The 25725-nt window shown below is 35.6% G+C and overlaps 1 long non-coding RNA gene across 1 annotated transcript in view; it reads left to right on the top strand.

Annotated features, from left to right (window-relative positions):
* The first annotated feature begins 1471 nt into the window (after nucleotides 1–1471).
* The window catches only part of LOC116663033, a 132569-nt gene continuing 108315 nt past the window's right edge, over nucleotides 1472–25725 (top strand). Inside the window, exons 1-2 of the long non-coding RNA XR_004319054.1 lie at nucleotides 1472–1902; nucleotides 3867–3948. This is a non-coding gene — a long non-coding RNA (uncharacterized LOC116663033). The remainder of the gene's footprint in view (nucleotides 1903–3866; nucleotides 3949–25725) is intronic.

Here is a 25725-nt window from a genome sequence, read left to right as displayed (position 1 = left end):
GATGTAATCTTCTCCTGTCCCCATTTTTCATTCCATTTCAGCAACGTTGGCCTTCTTGCTCTTTCTTTAATCGGAGAGACTTATTCTTGCCGTAGGAATGGTGGCAGAAATAAACCACTTTTTTTCTTCCTGAAATTCTTTTCCCGAAGATAAGAAAGTTCATGACTAATTCCAATACTTTCTTCAAACTTTTGCTGAAATGTTATCTTTTCATTGATTCCTACCATCACCACCTGTTTAAAATTAAAATCTGCATCATTCATTCTCATGTTTGATTTTTCCATTACACTTATCAATTTTAATGGATTATATAATTTACCTTTTTTGGATTATATCAAATGTTTATTAGCTAATGGTTTTATAGTAATTGCACCCCAGGTAGGCAAGGGTCTGTATCTGTTGGGTTCATTGATATAATCCAAATGCCTAGAATGGTGTCTGACATATAGTGGATGTTCAATATATTACTCTGCTTGGCAAAGAGTAGAAGCTACTATTATCATCTATCCAATCCACATTATATCATCAATTATTGGATATTGCACAGAGGTCAGAATATTCCTATTCATCGTTATTTAATTTAATAGGTAATAAAATTTCACAGAGACAGTTCTTGATTAAGTTGTAGCATAACATTTGATTTTTTTAAATTTAAGTATAGTTGATTTACAGTGCTGTGTTAATTTCTACTGTACAGCATAGTGATTCACTTATACATGTATATTTATTCCTTTTCACATTCTTTTTCATATATAGGTTATTACAAGGTATTGATTACAGTTCCCTGTGCTATACAGTAGGACTTTGTTGTTTACCTATTTTATATATAGTAATTAGTATCTGCAAATCTCAAACTCCCAATCTATCCCTCCCCACCCTATTTCCCTCCTGGTGACCATAAGTTTGTTTTTTATGTCAGTGACTGTCTCTATTTTGTAAATAAGTTCATTTGTGTTTAGATTCCACATATAAGTGATATCATAAGGAAACTTTCTTAAATTTTTTATTAAAGTATAGTCAGTTTATAACGTGTTAATTTCTGGTGTACAGCATAGTGATTCTGTTATATATATGTGTGTATATATATTCTTTTTCATATTTTTTCTTTTTCCATTTTTAATATATATATTTTATTGACGTATAGTCAGCTTGCAATGTGTCAACTACAGGTGTACAGCACAATACTTCAGTCATATAGTAACAAATATATATTCTTTTTAACCATAAGTTACTACAAGATATTGACTATAGTTCCCTGTGCTATATAGCATAAACTTGTTGGGTGTTTTTGTTTTTGTTTTGTTTTGTTTTTTGATGGGGGGGAGAGAAGTAATTAGGTTTATCTATTTATTTTTAGAGGAGGTTCTGGGGATTGAACCCAGGACCTCCTGCATGCTAAGCATGCACTCTTGAACTATACCCTCCCTGATTTTCTTTTTCATTATAGGCTGTAATAACAAACAGAAACTCAGAAGTGTTATTAGAAAAGGAATTTTAGGACTATGTATTGGTGAATAATGAAGCTAGAGACATCCATGAGTGGGAGAGAACAATTAGTGGCAGTTAGGTCGTGATGAGCCAACTAGATCCTCTCTTCAGACCTGGCCGTTTTTGCCCCTTGCTGCAAGGCTTGTTGGCTGCTGACTGCTCACAGCTGAGTTCTCCCTTAGGCCTTTGCCCTCAGCTGGAGAACAATAATCTGCCTTTGTTTCAGTGTTGCCTTCCTCCTATGGGCAGCTGACATCCATTGATTTGTCAATGCAGGGTATAAAAACCCTGCCCCCTTGTTTCATTTGCAACTGTTTTTCAGGGACAACCTAACTCCAGAGAGCAGAGGCAAAACTGGGGTTTTTGGATCGCAGTACCTCCTGCCAGCTGAAAATGAGGACCGCGCCACTGGAGGTAAGTGGAGTACGAACACCTCGCATGCTATCTCAGTGAAATTTTAAACTTTTCACTAGTGTTAAACTGGGATGGGGTAATGGTGGAGGGGGAATGCACTGGCAGTTACATCTCCGGCATCCTGAGAGTCCAAAGAAAATAGTATTACCAGGATCCTGAAATTGGTCAGTTTTATTGGATACTACTTATGCATTGGGGGTGAAAAATGAAGGCTGGGGAAAATTAATCACCAATTTTGGTCATGTGTGAAAGCCAGATGACCTTCTGAGCAGCATAAAGTTATTTTTATTTCTGAAGGGCAAAAACAGCTATGCATGAGGCCCATAATTTAATTATAAGAATAGAGGAGTTTCAGAAAAGTTCAAATTCTTAACTCTGCAAGTGTGCTTGTCTTAAGGTTAAGACCCTAATAAGAAAGGCGTGGAACCCTGTGAAGGTAAAAAGTAGATTGATGCCCTTAAAAATCTTGAATTTCCAGGTCTCTCAAACACAGTGGGCCTCTGGAAATGGCCCTCTCCTCTCTTCAAAGGCTAGGACTCCATCTTTATGGGAATTTGATGGCAATATTCTTTTTATACATTCTCATTTCCACTCTGGGCCACTGTACCAATAACCTGGGTCATCACATCGAACCCAACTGGGGCAGTGCTGAGTCTGCGAAGTGACGAAAAGGAATACACACCAAACAGCTGTAGTGGAGTAGCCAAAAGTTACTCTTAGGAGCTAGGACGGTATATATGGATCCTGTGGGGTCTGGATTAAGAAGGATCAAAGAGAGTAGCTTTGTCTGTCTTAATATATGTTAGCAGTTGTGTTAGGCAGAATAATGCCCCACCTCACCCTCATAAATGTCCATTTCCTAATCTCTGGAACCATCTGACCCAGTGACCATATATATATATGAATATGTATTTATGTACTTTTTGCCTTCCATGACAAATTAAACCAGACAGATGAATTAAATTTGCTAACAAGCTGTGCTTAAAATAGAGAAGGTATTCAGGGTTACCCAGGTGGTTCTAATATAAATCCAAGGATTCTTAACGTTGGAAAAAGGAAGTGAAAAACAAGAGTCAGAAAAGGAGATGTGATCAGTCAGAGTGAGGACAGGTGAGTGAATGGACTAAACCTGCCAAGGCTCACTTCAAAATTGGGAGAAAGCCCAGAAGCCAAGGAATTTGGACATGCTCTGAAAGCTGGGAAAGGCAAGAAAACAGGTTCTACCCTAGAGACTCCAGAAGTAACTCATTTCTGATGAGATCATGATTTTTAGCCCAATGAGACCCATTTCAGACTTCTGCCCTTTATAACTATAAGATAGCAAATTTGTATGATTTAAGCCACTTAGGTTTTAGAAATTGGTTTCTACAGCAAAAGATAATTAATGCAGCCCTCCTTCATGATGTTAGATTTCACACCTTGGCAAGAATCCCATGAGTTAATGCCAATATGGTGCTAGGAGCATGAATACAACAATGACTTACACTGAGTGAAATATTTGTACCTGAATTACTGTTGCTTTCAACACCTGGAAAAGTGAGTGCCTCAGCCTTGAAGGAGGGAAGTAGAAATCCACCCCAGTACCTACTACAGTCTACCCATGCCTTTCAGATAAAAAACTTGCTTTATATAGTAAGTTTGCTCCATCTGGACACATTTCCAGCATGATGCTGAGAGTGTTTGCTGCTGACAGCACATTGTCAATTTCTGTTCCAGAACTGCCCAACTTAGTAGAAGAAAGAGTGCTGCCCTTCCCCAAGTTACCATCTTACTCAGGGGAAGTCCAAAATCAAGGCTGGTTGACGAGTGGGTGCAGAGACTAGACTTTTTTCCTTAACCTGAGACAATTAGGGAGAATCATCCCAGCTCCAGAGCTCCCTAAGGACATCAGCTGAGATGTCATGAAACTATATCACATTTCAACTTCTCCCTCCACTTGACACTGTTTCTCTTACTCTTTCCAGATGTTATTCTCTGGAGCACTCCCCAGTAAACTCTCCATCTAGGAGTCTGTTTCCCAGAGAATTCATCTAAAACAGTAGCTTGGTAAGGAAAGACAATAACTCTTCTCCCCCTATTGAAATAAGCAGTGACTTCCTAAGTGATGGGCTAAGGGAAAATTGTGTGCTGCAACAGGGTCTCAGGTTTCTAGAAGGTCAAAAATGGACTTTTTATAGTGACATGAAGAAAGCAGCTTTGCTGTGATGGATTGGGGAAGAATCTGTGGTCCACCTGTACCATTTGATGTGATCCAGATGTGATGATGTATTCTAGAAATGAAATAATGTACCTAGTTTGAGATGCAGCCAGCATGAGTTTGGGGATGGGCAGATAGTAATGTAGTCAATTCTGGAAAGGCTGTGAGGGTCTGGGAATTATGCAGAGGAGGCAATCACTTCATTAATTCATTCACATATTAGCACATTCAAGTGTTTGTCTAGAACTTTTCAAATGTTTGCCACTGTGCTAGTATAACCAAGAAGCAAAGAAGCTATCCCTGTCTTTTCAGACTTGTAAACAGGAACTTTTAATATCAGATGACAAATGTGGTAGTATAGACATACAACTAACTAGGTAAGGACAGAGGTGAAATAATACAGGTAAAGCAAACAGCCCAGGCAAAGACCCAAACTTCAGAAAGAGGATAGCATAGTATTTATTGCTCAGTGATTTAAAAGCATATCCGTAGGACAGAAATAAAGGAAGGAAGATGAGAGAAGAGGTGAACAAGAGTCAAATTGTGAAATGTCTTGTGGGTAGGTCATGTTTAAGAGTTTAGATTTGATCCTGAAGGCTGTAGGGAGAATAGGAAGATTTTTAAGTAGGGAGTGATATCATCAGATGTGCCTTCCGGAAATATCAGTGTGAAACTCGGACAGAGCATAGTTCAGAGGGCAGCTTCTGTGGCAGCTCCCTTGCTTTGTAAGCTTGATAACATCAAGGCTCCGTAAGCCTTGATCTCTCAGTGCCATGTAGAGATTTAAGATACAGTTCTGGCTCTGACACCTTTTATTTATAGGATGCAAACAGATAAAAGAACATCAAGAAACTCCAACCAAGAAAACATATAGAACAGAATGGAAATTATTAAGGTAGTCACCAAAGTTTATAAACTTTACCAATGATAGAATTTGTGGCATGATTAAATATGACCTCTTAGATCGTGGAACTATAACTAGATTTTCAAAAAGCAGTTCTGCTTAGGGTATGAGCTATAGATTAGTGAGCAATGAATTTTACCCTGATTTCTATCAGTATTTTCAAATAATTTTTGCCCTAAGACTCCAAATATGAATAAACTTGAGTAATATTAACACAATATAGTAAAAGTGTGTGTTTTTTTTTATGTTCTGGAAAAATGCCATTTCCTTTAGACACCAGAGGAAAAATTTTTATATTTGTCTGGAGCTTCAATTTCATAAGCTTCAGTAAAAATCTTAGACTCTTGTATGTTTTCTAGGAAAAAGTGTTATTAACCATGATGAAGGTCTATTTAATCCTAGGCAGTAGAAAATCTTGTAAGTTCTGATATCAGACATCATCAGAAATGTTGCCTTACCCACAGATGAATGTTGCAGGTCTCAATTCAGACTTATCTTGTTAAGATCAGGTAGTAATAGCCTTATCCCAAACATTTAGTTTTACGTCTCTGATCTCTTTGAGTCTTATCCTCCTGATTGGTTGCTTTTAATAAGAAGCCTTTTCAGGCTCTATCTGCCCTGATAATGCCAACTGAGAGGTTGAGACTGGACAAGAGAAAGATATGAGGAAATACTTGCTCTATAAATCTAAAATGTAAATCAAATGATGTAGGCTTCCCAAGAAGCAAAATCCTACAGAATCAGTTGCTCAAAAATTATTATTGAGCTATCAAGAAATAGAACTCTATGCAAACATTGAAAAAAATAGGTTTTCTTGGTATGAGTAATACAATGCCTGTTATCTATATGTTAATACACATAATTTATATAACACATATATATTACTAGGCACTCATGGAAGATAAAAAATGGGTTGATAAAACCACTCATGCAAAATATTAAATTAATCTGTATGGGAAAATACAGTAGGCTGATCAAATTTTGATCAGTTAAATTATTATCAATTAAATTATTATTGAATGACCACCTAAGTTTTGTTAAACTTCCTTTTTTTGACACAAACTATTAATATGAGGTATAAATTGCCTTTACATCCCATGAGCTTATTACTCCTGATTAAATATTTAATAAACACTTGGTACTTATAAAAAATTAGAATATCATTATAATACCACCCTGATACAGCATTGGTTCTATAAAATCACCATTTTCATGTTCTGTAGCAATGCGTTTGAATTTAATTATAGGCATTCTTTATTAATTGTACATACCCTTCTGGGGTAATAAATACCACAGTTTGGGTTTGTCTTTTGTTCTGTTATCTTTGACCTTTATTCTGTGTGTCATGTATCCTAAATCTGTACCTCTGACCTAATTTATAATCCTGTACTTTCGACTTGTCCATTCAGCAGCTGTCCAGATATTTGCATTATAATATTACCCAGACATCTGAAAATGAATATATAAAATTTAATAATTTCTCCTAAATCTACATCTACTTCTATAAACTCCTTTTACTCAGGGAAGCATATTCCCTGATAAATCTGATAATAAAAGGAGTATCTTGACAAAGAAATATCTATACTTTTTATTTCCAAGTAATGTGTGTAACAAGTATCTGTGCTTCATTCCATCCTTAAAACCACACTTGAATTTTTAGACTTTCTTATTTCACTTTATGTTGTGAGATTTTTATTAGAATGTATTATTACATATGTTATTTTTTTTTTAAGTCTGCTGGAAAATTTACCATGTTATGCACCAGTAATGTCTGTATGCGTAGGACTGATATCACTAACATCACTGTTTGTTAGTGCAATTCATTATGTCCTGGGATGTCTGAGGTGGAGAGAATCATCACACAGGGGACTTGGTTATGGTCCCTTATATCTTGCCCTTCACCCAGTCAAACTGGTTCAAGACATATGTGATGTGTTAGAGAATGAGTAGTTACTGAACAGGCTTAGTGACCTCTTCTGAGAGGAGGAAAATTGGTAAACAGAACAAAACTAACAATAACAACTTCCCTATGATTATTACCATTTACTTCAAGTGCACTATATGCCAAGCACTGATCTAAGGCCTTTATATATATTTAACACTCAAGCAGCTAAAATGGTAGTTAAATTGATTATTCTCATTTCATAGATATGAAAAAGGAAACATATATGGCACAGAAATTTATCAAAGGAGAAAAATAAGTAGGAAGGGGAACCATTGCTTAGAGTTTTGTTTAGCTGTAGGGCCAAGACTTAAACATCGAACTATTTTTTTCTTCCACGTGGTACCCACTCTAATCTCTTTCTCATGACATTGTTAATCAACTCAGGTTCCCACCTTAGAAATAGGACTTAGCTTTGAGAAAAAGAGGGATATAAATAGAGGGAATAAATATTTCATCTCAAGATGGAATGGGGATATGTGATTTATATTACTTGACAATTTTTAAAGAGTTGACCATCAAAGAATAATTTTCAGCTCACATCAAAATGCCTAATGCTTCTGGAGCGTGGATATTGGTGTCATCTCAGACTCCTTGCCTTCCCCTTTCCTCTGTCTTAACCACCAAGTGTTTTTATTGTGCCTCCAAATTGTTCTAAAATCCATTCTAAGTCTCTCCATCCTGACAAAATCCTCCCCCATCTCCCTTGTGATCTTTCTTTCTAATGGACTATATATTATATATTATATATCATCAGGTTTGGTTCTTTCTAAATTATTATTTAAATTCAACAAGTGTATACTTTTCAAAATGCAAATCTCATTATGTTAATTCCTTGAAAAAAAATCCAAACTCCTTCTCATTTTTGAGTGGATAGCATATTTTTGTGTACTCTAATCTCTTCTTAGCTCTCCAGCTTCCTACTTTCCAGGTCACACTTCATAATCCAACTATATCTAACTTCCCAGGCTTTTCAGTGCTCCTCAAGCTCTATCTTGCCTGTAGGCTTTTATGTTAAAATAATTTTAGATTTACAGAATAGTTTAAAAAATAGTCCAGAGTTCCTGCATATTCTTCAGTCGCTTTTCCTAATGCTAACAACTTAACATAACTATCTCGCATTCATTAAAACTATGAAATTAACATTAGTGCAGTACTGGTAAGGAAACTGCAGTCTTCATGCTGTTTTCACCAGTTTTTACACTGTCCTTTTTCTGATCCAAATCTAATCCCAGTTTCCATAACACATTTAGTTGTCCTTTTTTTTTTTTTTCAGTCTACCCCTATCTGTGACAGTTCCTCAGTCTTTCAGTATCTTTCAATGTACTAACGCTTTTAAGACTTCTGGTTGATCACTTTGTGGAATCTTCTTTCATTTTTAATTTCTCTGATGTGTCCTCGTGGTAAAATGTAGGTTATATATTTTTGGTGAGAATATCACAGAGTGGTACCTCTTTCTTAGTGCATCATGTGAGGAGGGAGTACATGATGTGCTATGTCTTATTACTGGTGTTACTAATCTCAACCACCTGATTAAGGATTTTTCCATGGTAAAGCTACTATTTTTGATTTGTAATTGATGAACATCTTGAGAAAGATGTTTTGAGACTATGCAAATAAGCTGTTGCTCGTTAAACTTTTGCCCACTAATTTTGGCATTAATTGGTAGAACTTGCCTGAACAAAAAAATACTGAGTTCTGATGGTGATTTTCTTTTTTCCTCAACCCCATATTAATTTTTATTTTTAGTAGGAAGGATCTTCTGTATGTATGTATGTATGTATTTATTTATTTATTTATTTATATCACTATAAATTCATGTGTGTTCATTTTTATTTTAAGATTTAAAATCAGTATTGTTTTATGTGTTGGTTAAATTGTTGAACAATTTTTGAGCTTTAGTTATTAGGAACCCTTGCAGATTGGCTTCTGTGCATTTTCCACATCCTCATCCTTTTTTGAAATAATCCTTTCTTTTCTAACACCCGTACGTTCGTTGTTACAGATTCGTCTTATATTTTCTGTGCCCTACAGTCAACCATTTTTCCAAGTTGGCCTTGTTTACTTCATTAAGAATGGCACTGAGGAACCAAGATCTGGGTGCTAGATGTACTCATTTTTATAATGATGTTGTTACTTCTAGTCCCTCTGATTAGACAGATATAAAAAATATATATGTTGGAACCTACTACATATGTAAAGTAATTCCAGAATTACTGACCCATACTCTGTGAGCAAAAAATTTACTAGCTGGAGTGCAATGTTTGTGAACAGTTCTTTTTGTCCACAGTCTTGTGGTATTAAGTCAAAATACTATTTTCCAAAGATGAGTTGGGCTAGTTACTTTCTTCCCTACTTTGTTATTGAGGTGATAACAGCTAGGTTATCTGTTTGTGTTTCATTTATGTCTCCAGGTCTTGTTTTTGTTTTTATTTACATATAGTAAAACATATTCTTTGTGGTATATAGTTCTGTGGATTTTGAAAAACACATAGAGCTGTGTATCTACCAACACAAATAGAACAATTTCATCACCCCCAAAGTTGTTTTGAATTGCCCCTGTTACTAATTTCTCCCCTATTCTCAAAACTGAAAAGCACTAGTCTATTTTCAATCCTACACTTTTTGTCTTTTCCGGAATGTCATATACATGGAATTAAACAGTATATAACTCTTTGGGTTTGGCCAAAGCTTTCAAAATGCATTTAAGGTTCATTCATATTGTAGCTGAGCAGAACCCTGGCCCTCTAGGGTCAGACCTTCCCCCTATATCCTCTGATGCAGCTGCTCTCTGAAGTACCCAGGTAATAGTATCTCATGCAAATTTCCTGAGTTTTTCAGATGCTAAAAGCCACCACCAAAGGGAAGAAATTAACTACTTGATGATTGAGAGCACATGGCCCCCAGACCTTTTGATGCCTAGGGGTTGATAGTGTTGACCACTCTGTTGCCTCAACGTCAACCAATCAGAGAGTTGTGCACAAGCTGATCATGTACCCTGCTACCTCGCCTCCCTCACCTGGCCTTTAAATATGCTTTGTTGAAACCCTTCTGGGAGTTCAGGTTTTCTTGGACATGAGCCACCATGTCCTCCTTGCTCCGCCCTGCAGTAACATTTCCCTGCTCCAATCTCTTGCTATTTCAGTTTGTTTGGCATCATGGTGCGACAGGCACATGAACCTGCCTTTGGTAACAATATCATTACATGAATTAATAGTGTTTTCCATTATATCACCAAGCAGTATTCATTTGATGACTGTATGGCAGTTTATCTGTTCTTCTATTGAAGGACATCTGAGTTGATTCCAGTTTGTGGTGATTATTGAATAAAGCTGTTATAAATATCCATGGACAGATTTTTATGTGAACATAAGTTTTTATTTCTCTTGGATGAATAGCTAGGAGATGGACTGTGTGGTAATACGGTGTCTATTCAACTTTATTAGAAATAGCCAAACAATTATCTGTAGTGGCCATGCATTTAGCATTTGCAGCAGCAATGTATGAGAGTTCCCACTCCTCCACAGCCTTGCCAGAGCTTGGTAGTGTCAATATGTTCTTATTTTAATCACTGATTATATGAATAGCCATACATCAATGTGGTTTTGATTCACATTCTCTAGTGACTAATGCTGTTGAGCATCTTTTTCTACACTTATTTGCCATCCATATATCTTCTTTGATGAAGCGCCAATTTAGATCCTTTGCCTATTTTTTTCAATTGACTTTAGTGCTTGTTATTGTTAAGCTTTCAGAATTCTTTATGTATTCTAGAAACATGCACTTTTACCAAAACTATAACTTGCAAATATTTTCTCCAAGTCTTTGACTTGTCTTTTCATTACCTTAGGATTGTCTTTCTTAAAGCAAAATATTTCAATTTTAAGGAAATTTAATTTTTGTTTTTTATTGCATGGTTTGTATTTTGGTATCGTATGTTAAGGAAGAAAAGATATTTGCCTGACTGATTATCACAAATATTTTCCCTGTTTTCTTCTTACCTATTTATGGCTTTATATCCTATTGAGTCTGTTTTATTTTGAACTAATTTTTGGTACAAGACATGAGATACAGGTTAAGGATTATTATTTTTTGCATATATATGTATAAATGTTCCAGCACCACTTTTTAAAAGATACATAAATATTCCAATGTCACTTGTTGAAAAGATGATTCTTTTGCAGTGAACTGCCTTTGTATCCTTGTCAAAAATAAGTAGACAGCACTTGTGTGTCTATTACTTGATTTTCTATTCTCTTCTCTTGTTCTGTGTTTATCCACTTGCCTTGATTAGTGAATAATTATAATTAAGTCTTGTAATTTTAGTATGGGTCCTTAAACTATTTTTTCAAATTGTTTTGGTTCTTCTAGTTCCTTTGCCTTTATGTGAAAATTCTACATCAGTTTGTCAATATCTACAAATAGATTGCTGGAATCTTGATTGGGATTCTGTTGAATCTACAGATCAATTTGTGTAAAGCTGCCACTTTAAACCATTGAATCTTCTGAGTCACAGACATATCTCTACATCTATTTAGGTGTTTTATTTCTTTCATCAATATTTTGTACTTTTCAGCATGCAAATCCATGAACCTTCTTTAAGATTTGTACCTAAATACATTTTGTGACGCGACTGTAAATGATGCTTTTTAAAACTTTTCCAATTGTTAGTTAGCAGAGATAAAATTGAATTTTTTTTTTTTGACATGTTGACTTTGTATCCTGAGACTCTTCTAAACTCACCTAGCAATTTTAAGAGTTTCTGTATAGGTCTTTTGTGGTTTTCTACATAGACAATTCTGTCATCTGTGAATAGAGGCAGTTTTACTTCTTCCTTTCCAATCTAAATATTCTTTCTTCCTTCTTGCCGTATTATACTAAAACTACTAGAACAATGTTTAATAGGAGTTGTAAGAACAGACTTGTTCCCAATTAAAGGGAAAGATTTCACCATTGAATATTGAATATCATGTCACGTGTAGATTTTTATAGATGCCTTTTACCAGGTTAAGGAAAAAAATATCCTCTCTAGTGTGCTGAAAATTTGGATAATGAGTGGACACTGAATTATAAATACCTTTTCTTTATCCTTTGAGGTGATCATATGATTTTTTTTTTTTTTTACAAAATTCTGTTTAAATTATGAATGAACAGAGTGGAAAAGGGGTGTTCACTGATGATCTGATTAAGCTTCAGCTTTAGGCAAAGTGTTCCTTGGTATGGAGCACGTGACCTTCTCATTGTTCTTGACTCCCTTCAGCTTTTAGTTGTGATTTCAGCATGTATCCCTGTTCTTCCTCCCACAGTAGAGGAGTTGTTGGTATATTTTTTTGCCTGTTCATTTCTGCTAGCTACATTGGATTTTCACCAGTGCCCAAGGTTGTCTATTTTTTGACCCCTTCCAACCATAGAATAAGGCATTTTTCTGAATAGGAGATAAAGAAGGTCCAGGCAGATTTTTATGTTCTCACACAGCAGCTGATCTTCCCTCTCACCTAAGTGTGTATTAATTCAGAAGCTTTCTCAGTATTCTCAAACTTTTAGGGAGATGATGGAGAGAAAAATCTACAGAAACGTGCCAGTTCCCTTATATCTGTGGCCTCCAGCAGCCCACACTGTCTCCCCACACTTCTCCTTTACCAATTTGTTGACTATTCTAGTTGAATTCTTCTACTAGTTTCCACCTGCATCTCTCTAGATAAAAAAGCACTTGAGTCCCGTCTCTCCCTGCAGGTGCCATTCCTTAGATTTTGTGCTAGTTGATTACCTTATGACCTCAGCTCCCCGGTGAATACAAGAAACGTGATGGAGTTTCAGTTTGTCCAGATTTATGTTGTGAGAGTATGAATGATGCTCTTTCCAGCTCTCTACATCCTTGAGTGAAGTCCAGAAGCCCTATTATGTTTGAAGATGCTCTCCGCTCTTGTGGAACATTCTCTTGTCTCCCACCTTGTACCCTTCCATCAATCTCTTTATAGACTTCTCAGATTATACTCTCTTATCCTTCTGTTTGAGTGTTCTTTCAGATAGCTTCCTATAAAGTCCATCTCTTACTCCTCAAAAGAGTTAAGAGTCCCTCGTATGTGATTCTTCATATACTTCTCTATTATTACACTTATTTAATTCCATTGTAATTTTATATTCACTAGTCCAAATATTTATTAATTCTAGATTCCTAAAGGCAGGCACGTCTGGCATGGACAGTGCCAACGACACTTGGTAAGCATCCAGTAATCATTTCTATACTGAAGCCTTTCTATTATTATGAAGACCAAAAACAGTTTAGACAAGAAGTATGGTATTATATAAAAGTCCTCAACATCAACCTACAGAGTCCAAAAAATCAGAAATGTGAAATGTATCTTATTGTCAAACAGGGGATCCATGCTCCAGAAAAATGGGAAAACTCATGGATATTAGACAATAGAATATAAAATCAGTAGAGGCAGGAATGTAGCCTTTTATTAACCCTCCTCTGCCCAATAGCACTTACTGTAGAGAAAATTGAAAGTGTTTAAGATGGAAAACAGGGGAAAAAGTGAAGAATAATCCAGACATATACTCTTGGGGAAGCAGTTAACACTACTAGAAGATTTTAAATGCTTTTTTAAAAATTATCATTATTAATATTAGTAGGGAACCCTTTGCTAAATCATAATGTAAATCTTAAGTAAACTTTATATTCTGTGTTTCCCCTGAGTTTTTGTAAATATTATACAATTTCAACATAGCAGAAAAGATGTTTATGGAAAATATATATGAACTTCAAAGAGAAATGGAACACACAGAGCCTCATCTGTAGGTAATAATGGTAAGGACAGTGAGCAACCCCAGGGTTAATGACTAGGAAACAGCTTACCTGGCCCAAGATGCACAGACAGTAGGCAGATTGCCAACATGCTAAAGTATATTTCCTTAGGGAATATATTTAATTACTGTACTAGTAAAATCAATGGATATTCAAGTTATTTCCCAAAAGAATTCAGCATTTATTCAACATTTACACAAGAAGAACTGAGAAATCCTTCATGGCCTTATGCTCTGAGCCACAGTTAATTGCAGTTGAAACTTCTTAATTTTTTAATATATATTATTAATTATAATCATGAAAATGGACCAAAACATTTTAACATAACAATGCTAGACTCATAAAGCTACAGCCTCTTTTCAGCCTTTAATGGGAGCTAAATTCTCATTTGGCTACAGAGAAGAATTTCATTCAATCTACAAATATTCCATAAATGCAAAACTTAAACTTAACCTTGTCCTCTTTTTGCAGTATATCCCATTCCAAAGACATTATCAACAGGATTGTTACCTTGTAAAATAAAGAAAAAGGAAAAAGAGGAAAAGCTTGGTAGTTTGTATCTAAGAACTTGGCAGTTTCCAGTAACATCCAAATATTTAAAATTATTTTCACAGTATATACTTGTAATCTTTGGTTCCCTGGCAAACTGAGACTAGAATTTTGGAATCAAAATTATCAAAGAGTAAAAACATTTTAACACTGTACAATGGCCCTTAGCTGGATCTGTGAATATAAACAGCTTGAATAACTGGTAGCACTCATCTCTATCTCTGTCTCTTTGTATGGTTTTTCTGCATCTTTGCACACAGGCAGGATGAAGGCAGTGCCTTGTGGAGAATCAGAGCAAGAGGTTTGGAGTCAGACTGTCTGTGCTGAGATGCCCTTCTGTACTTTTCCATAGGTTTGTGGCTTTGAATAGCTTCCAAGTCCTCTTTAAGACTCAGTTTGCTCACTCACAGATGAGAGGGTAATGCTGGCATGTACTGTAAGGTGTGTTCTCCAAATTAAGTGAGATGATTTATATAAAGCAGTACCGATGGTGGCTGATACATAGTGAATACTCAATAGATGTTAGCTGTAACAATAATGATTCTATATATCATTGAAAGTCAGAGCTTCATTATTTGGAACATCTCAGTCATCCATTTCTTCCTATAAGGGGAGGACTCCTATTTCTACCAACTGTATTAGAATGTAAAGCTGTTCCTTCTTTTATAATGAGCTCATCATCACTAGGAAATCCCAATAGAGCTTCTCTTTAGTGTTGATTATTTTTGTTTTCCACTCCACAATGCCCCATGCTTAGGAGTAACCACAGGGCAGGATCAATGACCCCTGGTGCCTAGTGGTAACCCTTATTGGTGGGACATTTTATTTATGAAGGAAGAGCAGACATTTTGGAACATGACAGACCTTTGTTTGAAATCTGGATCTGTCACATATTACTTGTACAAATCTGAAAGAAAAAAAAATTAATCATTCTCTGCCTAAGTGTTTTTCCTTTTGTAAAGCTAGGTTAATAACATCTAAATCACAGGGTTATTATAAGAAAAATGATTAATAAGAACTAGGTCTGGTTCATAATAAGACCTTAATAAAAGGCAGCTATTATCATTTTCATTTAGTGTAGGTAACTCTGCTTTACTAAGACATAAACATAAACCCAGAAAATAGCAAAGATTAATTTTACTATCTTATTTATAATGCAAATTACTGCCCTTATAAAAAAAGTGACATTAAAATTTCCTTTAAAAATATAACTAGAGAGTGTAATGTAATTTTTTGAAGTGGTTTATTAAGGGAGGAAAAAAAATAAGTAGACTGTCTTCGGTTATAACTGTTGAAGTTGCTTCTGTTTTAGTTGCTTTTAATAAGCGCAATTTTAAGCCTAAATTGTATATTTGACATAGTAGAGGGTCAATTAAAAATATTTTTTACACCAAATTTCAAAATATTTCGGGCATATGAACAAATACATAATAAAATGAATTCCTCTATATTCAACAACCCAGCTTATAAAAATAAAGTCCTACATCCACAGTTGAGGCCCCAGGATGCTTCTTACAGGTGCCATTGCCTCCCTGTTCTCCTCGCACCACTAATACTTGCCCTTAAAATTCACTATCATTCTGAATTTGAGGAATTATTGCTAGAGTTTAACCCCAAACTATAGTGACTTTAATTACTCAGAAGAAATGCTCACTGTTATTTCTGCAATCAAGTTTAGAACAAATATAAAATGATTATAAACTTAAGGGAATTTTCTGCACTGCTTTCTGTGTTTTTAATTTCTCAGTTTAAAGTAAATAATAGCATAACTTCCTATCATTGCTAAAAATAGATTGGTACCAGAAGGCATCAAGGTATCTCTGAATCATTAAGACAAATTAATATGCCTTTTTTAATTTTAAAAAATGTAACAGCATGATACAATCTATTCAAATAAAATGAAACATTACATGCAAAACACCATGCTAAGAATACAGACACAAAAATAAGTAAAGTTTGATCCTTGTATTATATTTTGGAATAGATTGCAAAATAACTGTTCCTCTCCTTTCATTAAATATTTTACATAAAGTTCTTGGTTTATATTCATCTATAGCTGTTTTAAGTGTTTGCCAGTCTGAATGAATTAGTAGTGACCTTGCATAGGTCTAAACTGACTCTTGAAAGCTTAATGTTTTCTCTAACCTTCAAAAAAATTCTCAAGGTGTTTGAAAAGTATGTTTTAAAAAGTTTTGAATGGAAAGGCTTTTAAATATCCTCTAGGGGAAAGTAGTGTGAAAAATAGACTTTACTTTAAAAATGTATTTTTTTTCTATTTATAAGATGAAATTATCTTCCATAATCAAACAGGCAAAATTAATATAGGTAAGCTTCTATAGCGTTTGCTTTAATGCTTTGGTTTCATTCATAGTGTGTCATGTTAAGAGAATGCAGGTAGGAAAGAAAATTATGAGACTCATACAGAGAATACAGTTGGTCCCCTCTGGAGTGGCTGGAAACCTCTGTAACCAATTCCATGACAAAAGAGAAAGAATAAGAACATTTCTAAGAGAAAACTGGATGTTGTGGTTTAGAAATTTCTCATGGATCCAGACAGACCAATTCCATTTTATTCCTAAACACCCCCCACCAAACACACACACACACACACACACAGAGCCAAAGAAATAGTGTCAAGGAAACCCATATTGGGTAAGTCTGGCAAAAGACTATTTTAAATTTCTTTTATTAATTTATAACGTACTTTTTCATGGGTTCTCTGGGCGCTAGTACAGTTTACATCCCCTCCTCCTAATCCCATCTCACCACTGATCTAAGCACAGACTCAAGTCTAAGATTTACATATGCTAAATAATCATCCTAGAATCAAAGGTTCTATGCCAGTGTTGCCTGACAGATATGGTCCACTTCACATGTGACATCCAGAGTGCTTGAGTTAAGAAACGGAGTTAGTTCTAGATCTACTTTATTTTGCTAATTTTCAAATACATTTGATTCATGACTTTTAATAAGGGGTAAATGTATTTATCATAATCACATGGGGAAGCTCTTTCTTCAAAATCCCAATTCTGAGACTATACACTGGAGATCCTGGCTTAATGTTAAGAATGGGGCATGGATATGCATATTCTGGTAAAGAACTATGCCCAGGTATAATTGATACCTGTACGGAGTGTCTTCCAGGATCCTGATAAACTCCTTAACAACCCATCTCATGACCTCAGTTACAACTCAAAAGTCCTCAAATACTGTTGACCCTGACCCTAAGGCTATGATTTATGAGACTGGACCCAAGAGGCTCAGAGTTTTCTCCCCAGGGAAGTATTTGTGGATTACAGAAAGGAAGGTAAATCAAGCATTGAAAATGGCATAGTGGCTTTTATTTGTTCTCTATGTGGACTAGACAAGCACAGAAAGTCAACTCGTAGAGACAGAGAAGAGAGAATCACATGAGGGAAGTAAAGATGAAAGATGAGAGCAATTTTCAGCTTTTTGGTCTGACTGCTGTTCCAAGGTCCAGCTGATTTCTTATCTTTGACTTTCATGACCTGTCTCTGTTTCATTATATTTCCCCTTTGTGCCTAAGATATTTTAAGTTGCTTTCTTTTATTTATAAACAACAACAACAAAAATCCTAATTTAAGTGTTAATTATTCTAATCTTCAGAATTATTGGGATGTAACAAAATGATAGCCAACTTATGGTTAAGACTGTTCTTTGGAGGTAGAAAATTGCCATTACTAGCAGTATCTGAGAAGGAACTGCTTGCCCATTCCTTCTCTTTCATGCTTGAACTAATAACCTTAAGCCAGTAATCCATTTTGAGATTTAGATGATCATCACTTTCCTTTATGGAATCAACGGTCACAGAATATGCATCCAGTTAAATTCCCAGCCAATATAGCAATTTCCTCTATGATATTCTGACAGGTGGCCAGCTTCTAAATGCTTTTAGCAATTAGGAGCTCTTTAATCTGAGAAGCAGTAAGTTGCATTATTGTTAGACAGTTGTGATCTTACAATTTTTCTCTCATATTAAAATCTTTTTTTCAAAAGTGATAGACTAAAGTTCAGGGAAAGTTTACCAATACTTTTTCCAAATGAAAAGTTTATACTGTTGATACTATCAAGGTACTGTTTTCAGAACTGCAGCCAAAAAAAAATCTCAAGGGGTTAGAGAATAATAACTCTGGGCAATGTGACGTGAATACTTGGGTGGGTGAGAGGGAAAACTAAGCTGTGAAATGCTAAACATTAAAATGAAAGTAAAAGCAATGGAGAGACCATGACATTGAGAAATATGCTTCAAGCGTTCTGTTCCTTGTCTTGATCCTAACTTGGCATTGGTATCGGATAAGAAATTTAAATTTCTGCATATGAGTTTATTCATGTTTAAACAAATTATCTGAAAAAAATATCTAAGGACCCCCTTCTGACTCTGGCATCCATTGGGTAAATAAAAGAATGTATCATAAATACCTAATGCAGGCACTGTACTAATCAATGAGGCATGCAGCACTCATGGAACAAGGAGCAGAGCCGTGCACTACAGCACAGTACAGCATCAAATGCTGAGCCCTGACCTCTCTGTTCTTATATGACCCAGGATGCATGGCTAACAGAGTTTCAGTGTGCCATCTATCATATCGGCATCTGTAATTTGAGCACTGGATTATAGCCAACATTCCATCAATTGATGTATCAGTCTTTCCACTCTTAAAGTCATACAGCTTTAAAAGCAATGTCTTTGCCTTTATCTACATTTTACTTTTGACAAGTCATAACTCAGTGGTTGGCAATGAACTAGAAAAGTGAGTGAATAGTAAATCACTGATGCTGACTGTGACTTTTATCATCCAAGTGAAGGTGGCCATTCAGTTGGGTCTGAGAGATTGTGAAGTAGAAGAAGCACATTGAGTGTTTCATTAGTACCACTCCATCCTTCTCTGTGTGATTGCATTCCTATTCTTCTGTATCCTCTCTCTCTTATTCCTGCCTACTATACTGAGCTCTGAATGCCAGACCCTTTACTGCTATACTTTTCTTCCCTTCCAATTCGCTCTTTCATATTCAAGAACCTTTCTCCTTAATTCAAACTATTCTGCATTGCATCTCATATCCTTTCATCCCCCCTAAGTATCTGGCTAGTTCCTGAGGTAGCTATTTGGGACTAGACTATTAAATGGCTAATAAAGAATGTAATTTGTCGACACTTACTTTAAAACTACAAAATATTTCTTTGGTGCCTACAATGTGCCAGTCTTAATGGAAGATTCAGAAATTTATGCCTACATTATCCTTGATCTCTTGGAGATTACAGCCTAAAGGGAGAGAACCTAAACAAACTTCTAAAGTAATGTATGGTGAGTACTATAAGAAGTATGTAAATAACATACATTGAAAGCATAGAGAAAAATCTTGGTTCAGTGTGGAAGTAAGGGATGGAAATAACTGGGAAATCTATAAAGGAGACTGTTTCACTCTCTCTGAGATAGATAGTAAGTCACTTGACAGTGAGTCAAGAGAACAAGGTAGAGTGTCTTTCAGGAAGAAGAAAGAATATCTGCAAAGCCCTGCAGTGAGGACAAGAATGCTGAATTACCTCATCATATGAATACAAGAAGGACTATCTCTACAAATGATCTTACACAACGTATTAAGGCATTTGGACACTATCATAATATAGTAGACGAGTAATGAGAAACCACTAGAATGGTTTGCATGTTTGAAAGATCAACCTGACGATAGTGCAGAAATTGAGAATTATAGAGAAGGGAAAACTAGAGGCATAGAAAATATTTAAAAATCTTGACTCCAGCCAGAACTCAACAATAGAAATAGAAGAAAGAGATGAACCCTCAGATATCTATTACTATAAGAATTGGGTGTAATGATCCATTGAATGTTTATATGGGAGAGGGGGGTAGCTGGTTTTAAGGTAGGGTGGGGATTGAGGATGACACCAAAAGATTTGACTTGCATGCTTGGATAGTTGGTGGATACATGTGGAGATCAGGAAGAGTACAGGTAGACACCAATGGAGTTAATTAGAAGATACAAAGTAGAATTCATTATATTAAGTAAAGCTGTTTGCAGCACATCAGATAGTAATATCTGAAAATAAGGAAATAGGGCTGTCCTCAGTTTATACAATTGAAAGCTTTAGCTAAATATATAACAGTGAAGCCACTCAGGAAGAGCGTATAGCAAGAAGGAGACAGACCTAGGAGGGATGTTGATATTTGAAAGGTAAGAACAAAAGGGCAGTGAAGCGAAAAATAGTGTTGTAGGAATCAAAGAACAAAACCAATTCAAGGAAAGGAGAATAAGGAAACTTTAAGGACATTTAGGATGGCATTTCAGAGAGAAAGGCAAAATAGAAAGGAGAACACTGATAGCGTGAAAAGAAAGGCTGGTTCCAATACATTTTAGGACCTCAAATGTGGCAAGAGACATTTGAGTGGAATAACAACCTGTGCTGAAAACTGAATCGGAGGTGAGGAAATGGAGATATAGTTATAGGCAAGTATTATAAGAGACAGCGTCATTCATAGTTGTATCATTAACCTTAATGTACAGTTTAATACAAAAAAGGAACTTATATATTTTTCAACTAATAAATTGACAAATATAAACAATTAAGATCATTTGGTAACAACTTGGTCAAAAAAAATCACTTGCCTGCTCTGTGGAGAATAGACTGTGAGAAGGAACAGGTCCATGACAGGAGACTAGTAGTATTGCACAACAGCACTACTACAAGCTGAGTGTATTGAAACAATTTACATTTATTATTTCAGTTTGTGTGGGTCAAGAGTCAGGGCATAGCGTAGCTGGGTTCTCTGCTTCACAGTCTCATAAAGCTGCTATCAAGGTTGTACCCTAGCCTGTGGTCTTGTCTGAAGCTCAACTAGGAAGGGTCTGCTTTCAAGTCCATATAGTTGCCTACACTTCATTTCCTTGTGAGATTTTGGACTGAGGGCCTGTTTCTTCTGGCACTTGCCTGGAGCCTACCCCTCAATGCCATGTGGGCCTTCCCAACATGGCTGCTTCCTTCCTCAGAGCCCCCCAAAAAGAGAAAATCTCGAGAGATGAACATTACGGTCTTATGGATTATAATTATGGAAGTGACATCCCATTACTTTGTACAGTCTATTAGTTAGAATTAAGTCACATTTCCTGCTCATGCTCCACGGCAGGATATTAAGCAAAGTAGGAAACACTAGAAAGGAGAATCAGGGGGCTACCTGTACAGTGTGTCTACCAGGTACTTAAAATAGTACTTTGATCCACGTGAAAGAGTTTGGAAGTGTGGACTTGGGTGATAGCTGTGGATTTGGTAAGATATGGTAAAATTTGGAATATAACTTGAAACATGAGCTTAAGCATCTTATTAGGCTGGACTGGATTCATGGGAAGAAATAGTCAAGTATGAGTCCTGAATGTTTGGATTGAGCAACCAGGTCAATATAAGTACCATTTACTCAGATAGGTAAGATTGAAGGAGGTACAGGGTTGGGCCAATTTGGGGATGTTTAGATATGCTAAATTAGATACTACTATTAAATATCCAAGTAAAGATGCTTACTAGGCAGTCCAATATGAGGCTAGGAGACAAGGAAGAGAATAGGTGAAGGTAGAAATTCAAGTTGTCAGAATGTATGTAAAGCCATGTAATTATCATTTGTGGGCTGTTGAATGATGGCTGTTCTTACTGATGTGAGGTGATACCTCATTGTAGTTTTGATTTGCATTTCTCTGATAATTAGCTATATAGAGCATTTTTTTTTTCATGTGCCTATTGGCCATTTGTATATCTGATACCACACAGTAAGTGAGAATAAATAGAGAACAGACGAAAGCTAATCTCTAGCTGTGGGAAGTGGAGAACCAGCAAAGACTGAGTAGTGACCACCAGTGAAGTAGGAGAAAAATCAGAGGAGTAAGGAATCCTGAAAGACCAGAAAACATGGTTTTTCAAGAAGTAATCAGCTGCATTAAATGTTTTTAGAGGGTTAAGTAAATAATGAATGAGACTTGACTTAGGATTTGGTAAAGTTGATTTTACTGGCAACTTTTAGAAGAGCAGTTCTACTTGGGTTGTGGGACAAAAGTTTGTGTTAAGGAGAAAATAGGAGGAGGAGGAATGGAGTAAATCCTCAGTGTGATTGGGGTAAGTGCAGATGCACAGATAGGGGTAGGAAGCTGAGGGAGTTCTCACGTGATCTGAGTTTTCTCTGTGATGTGATACCGACCACAAAGTATAGAGACTTGATGAAGTACAGTGAATGTTTAGAATAATTGCTGTGGGGAAAAGAAGACATAACCTAAAGGCACACACACACACAATTGCTTTCAACTAAAAAACTCCCAGAAGTTTGAATGTCTCTTTTCGACATATCATCATCATCTTCAATAAGTTAACTCATGGTGGTGAGACTGATGGCAGGCCCATTGGGGAAGAAAGTTTGGAGCAGGAATTTTGACCTAAGTACCTTAACTCACGCCAAATATGTGACTGCCAAGTTTGTTTACACTTGAGATCAACCTGGCTAACAAAATGGTGGTAAAATCACAAAAATAGAATGGTAAATAGAAAAAATATAGAAATGGAAGCATTGCCTGAAAGTAAATCAACATTCTACTTATTAACAGAAATTATAGCTTATCATTTTAATTGATAATGCAGAACAGGAAAAACTAGGGAAAAAGTCTTCAAGTTCATACTCTGAATTTGAGTTTATCATGGAGTCACAAACATTTTGAACTAAATGTATCAAACATACATTTAGAAGCATAAATTCAAGGCTTATAATATAATTCATATTATATTGCATATATAGTTAATTCATAATTAACTTTATCTGTATAGTATATGCAGCTCCTGTGAAATTATTTTTACTGTAATGTGTCTATGAGAATGTGAACATTTCTGAAGACTGGGCTTAAAAGTATTTATGATAGCTCCAAAGTTAAAATGGTAGTCCAAGAGATAAAGTATGATACTCATCAAGAACTCCAATTTCAAAGTGTCAGTGTTTATAATTTCTACTATTTGCTATGTACTTGACATTGATTCCATTATTTCCATTTCTTTGGCTCTACATATCTGTATAAGCAGGTTTTTTCCAGCTTTGAGGTATAATTGACAAAATTGTAAGACAGTTAAAGTATCTAAGGTGATGATTTGATATCTGTATACAATGTGAAAGAAATCCCCCCATCAAATTAATTAACACGTCCATGATCTGACATATTTACTTTATTTTTGCTTTTTGCTGGGAACATTTAAGTTGTACACTCTTGGCAAATTTCAATTGCACAATACAGTATTGTCAACTATAGTCACCTTGTTTATGCGTTAGAGTCTCCAAACTTACTCATCTTAGAACGAATTGACAGTACTCTTACCAACCTCTCCCTATTTTCCCCACCCCACCCCCCGAAGCACCTGGCAACCACTTTTCTAATCGGCTTCTATGAATTTGACCTTTTTTTCTGATTCCACATAGAAGTGATACCATGTAGTATTTGTGTTTGTCTACCTGATTTTTAAAATAAGTAGTGAATGTAGACTAGCAGCATTTAGAGGAGGAGGCTTATCTTTAGGATCATTAGAGAAAGAATGGGAAATAGAGGTGAAGCCTAAAGAGAAAGTGAGCTGTTGTGGAAAGTATTTTGTGTTGAAAGGAAGACTCCAGGACTTTTGTAGCACACAGTCCATGTGTACAGAGGGAGCTGCTTACATGGTTAGGAGAGAAATGAAAGGGAAGTCATCTTCTCCACATGCCTCTGCCTCTCAAAGCATGGAAAAGGTACAAGTTACAAAGTGAGGAGAGGAATATTTTTCTCCTTTTTGACACTAAGGATCATTAAACATCTTTAATAACAAAACAGAATCAAAGTCACTGAAGACTTCCCCTGCCCCTACTGAGCAAAATTTCAGTATCCAACATTTCTCCAGGAACTTGTTAGCCTGAAGTAAATGGGAAGATTGAAAGTTAACATTAAATCTGAAACTATTTCAGTGATGCATATATTATCTAGGACTTAGTTTTCTAATATTAAGAAAAGAGGCTTTCAAGTGCCCTAGCATTTGGCCAGGGCACTTGAAAACCTCTTTTTATCACCTCAGAACATATGTACTGAATTGAGTATATTTTGTCTTAACAGAAAAATCAGATGTCAAAGCAGTACAGCCCTTATTATTATTCAGGCTATTCCTGGAAATATACTGCAGTCAAGGAAGTTACCATTATGTTTTTCAGTTCATATGACCACCCTCCAAAACCGCAGGACTCCATGACAATAAAAGAAGAAAAATAACAAAACATTGTTCAAATGATTACACCACAATTATCTGTCTCTCTCTCACATAAACACACACCCATTCTCACACACATATGGATGTAAAAATGTTCTCTCATAGAAATAACTATTCATTATTCAGAACAAAATAATCTGAAAATGTATATCTGCACACCTAGCCTACATATATACCCATATATGTGTGAGGCATTGATATCAGTAGTCCATCTTGTCTTCATATTTACCTGTAACTATATAAACATGTTGTTCATAAATATCACTCTTAAACAGTCAGGAGAAAGGCAAGCTTTGCAAAATATCTTGGATGGTTTTATTCTTATTATCCTTACCGAGGCGCACAAAGGAGCTGCTGGTTCCGTTCTTGTCATAGCAGAGGAGAAAATACAAGAATCTGATTAGTCACATATTAAGTTTGCGGTTCTTCAAAATTAAATAGTTTAAAAAATCGTTTGACTCTGAAATCAAAGTGCTCCTTTAGTTTCTTAAATAGTGTGGAATGAATCACTCTCCTGCAATAATTTTACTGTATTCTAATCTCCAACTGCATACAAATTAATAAAGTGTTTAGTTGCATCTGGAGAGCCCACATGACTAATTTCAGGCACTAAGTAACCTTGTGGCAAATAACAATAACTAAACATAATACAGGTATTTATTAAAAGGGAAATAGACTTGTTAAACCATCAAATTGACGTTCACTCTGTAAATGATTCACAAGCTGATAAACATAATGTACTTTATCAAAGAGAAGAAATATTATGTCAACTCACTTTCTCAAACTACTTCCCCTGAGACCTTGACAAAAGACAAATTTATTACCTTTTTGTTCTACATTCCACATGAAAAACATGAAAAAATGGTTTAAGAGGAAGTAGCCACAGACTTTATAATAAAAGGTAAACATTACCAAATGTCATTATTACTACTCTTAGATATAACCCCTAAAGATGCTATTATATCAAAATAAAATATTGATCTTGGTAAAGAATAAAAGCATATCTCTAGTAACACCAAAACCAAAACATTTAGATAGACTAAATGAATATCACTCATGAGAAAAAATATATCCTTTATTAACAATGTTCTTCTGGTCACCCCTAACCTCTGAATTGCTAGTTTCAACATACGTCAAT

Source organism: Camelus ferus, chromosome 1 (assembly GCF_009834535.1).
Source record: "Camelus ferus isolate YT-003-E chromosome 1, BCGSAC_Cfer_1.0, whole genome shotgun sequence".
NCBI classification, from domain to species: domain Eukaryota; kingdom Metazoa; phylum Chordata; class Mammalia; order Artiodactyla; family Camelidae; genus Camelus; species Camelus ferus.
This window is presented reverse-complemented; position numbering and strand designations above follow the sequence as displayed.